Consider the following 2213-nt stretch of genomic DNA (forward strand, 5'->3'; position numbering starts at 1 on the left):
CTGGGATGAGAAGTGCTGAGTCGTAAGAGAGGCTTCTTTGGATATAAAACAACCATTTTTATATTTGAATTGATCTTGACATTAAATCCATATAATTTCCGTCATTGCCTGCAGCCATAAACCAGAAATAAACATATTTATGCTATTTGTGAACAGTAAGCTCTCAGACCACTTGTAGTGATTGATGGAAATCATTGTTGAATGACTTATAACTCCTGCTGGGAATATCCAACATGACACACACAGTAGATATGCATCCGGACCACAATCAGACTTATCAAATGTGACATTTAGAAAAGCACAAGCTGCTTGAGAAACAAAGAGCACGAGAGAGGTTCAGCGCATGTAGCCTAAAGCACTGTTAATATAAGAAACCATCAATGAAACGCACTAACAGTTAAAGTCACTGCTTCCCTTTAACTGTGCTTGTAATGAACTGGTGGGAAATTTTAAATTCATCTTCCCTTTTCGATTTGGTGTCCCTACTGTCTAAACATCCTTGTTTCTTTATCATCATAATCTGGTGTTCCTTTTTTAAATTAGCCAACGTGCAACACATGACAGGGATGATTTGTTTTTCCTCGATTTAGAGACCTTTAATCAACTTCAGTCATAATGGAGTCACGTTAAATTACATTTCAATATTATGTGAATGTTTGCACCTCTGTGTGTGAGCACACACACTCCCGTAGATGAATAAAAAAACAAATCAACAGTATGAATGGGAGGACTCTACTTCAGGTCCTGTTGGTGACAGTCTGAACCGTGATGGGGTCACAGCAGCCTGCTGGGGATGTTGGTAATGTGTGCGGTCATGTCACAGTCACAGCTGTAGTTACTGGCCGCCATGGCTCCCAGTGTGATGATGGCAGTTGACATGGACCATTGAGCATCAGTCCCTCAACCACTCGCCCACCCCGGGAACACTTTATGCCACCGCTGTCAAATTACACATGTAGACATAGGCTTTGGAGGAGCACTCTGTGTGATTAGTCATCCCGTTGGCAGCTGTATTTTGACACATGCAAAAACAATCACAGTCATCGCCAGACACAGATGCTTAGATGCTCTGGTAAAAAGACAAAGAGGGAGAGAGAAGGACTCACATGAGATAAAGATACCTAAAACAATTAAGTTGCACTGTGATTGAGTAAAGAAAGATTCTTCTTCTTCTTCGGTTTGAGGTTCATTTTTGATCACATGATGCTCTTTCAGTCATTAATACTGCATCTTTGGCTTTATAAACACTGAGCAGCTACAGATGGATAGTAAATTAAAAGAAAGACCTACATAAATGGTCTTAGTAAGGTGTTGGGACACCACAGACTTTAAGAACAGCTTCAGCCTTCCTTCATCTCCCAGTTTGAAAGCTTTACTAGAGGGATTAACAAAATCCATCCATCATACTCTGCATGTAGTAGGCGACTTGTTTAATTTTTAATGGGGGTTGGCCCTTACCCAACAGCAAAAACTATATCCTGTCGTCATGTCACCCCTAAAATGCTTTGTTACAGAGGTGGCTTAGTTTGGTGGTCTTTCTTCAGCAGAACATATGCGACCAAATGATCATAGAAATATTATACTACAGGCAGCAGTGTGATTCTTCCATTCGTCTGTGACCACACATGAAGATGACACTACTCTACAGACCACACAGGCTACAATATAGTATATAATTAAACATTTGTACTATAAAGAATATTATAGATCCAAGAAGAAACTGACAGAAATCTGTCTGTGACTTCAGCACCACAAACAGCGCCATGACTTTTTCAATAAACTGCACAGTTAGACTATATAGGTATTTCAGAGCCATGGACAGTGTCATTGATTCTGAAGTTTTTGACCACTAGGAGCAATCGTTTTTATAAGTGTGTCCCCAGTTTTTTTTGCTAATGCATAGACATATATACATAGACACTGCAGTGGCCTTTTAAATATATGTCATCAATGCCATATTGACCTGATCAAGACTGGCCCATAAATGGGGGAGTATAAAACTCTATAACATCTACATTTCTCAACTGATTTTAATTAGTCATTTTATATTCAGGGGTTCAAGTCAACATGGAGTAAGTTTAAAAAACAACTGAATAACATGACTCATTGAAATTGATTAATAAATGTAAACATTATTGTGCTTTTTATCTAGATAAACAACAGTTCTCACATTCGCATGTATTTGTTCACAGACCAGTCTTGACTAGTCCAAT

Source organism: Lutjanus erythropterus, chromosome 13 (assembly GCF_056507025.1).
Source record: "Lutjanus erythropterus isolate fLutEry1 chromosome 13, fLutEry1.hap2, whole genome shotgun sequence".
NCBI classification, from domain to species: Eukaryota; Metazoa; Chordata; class Actinopteri; order Lutjaniformes; family Lutjanidae; genus Lutjanus; species Lutjanus erythropterus.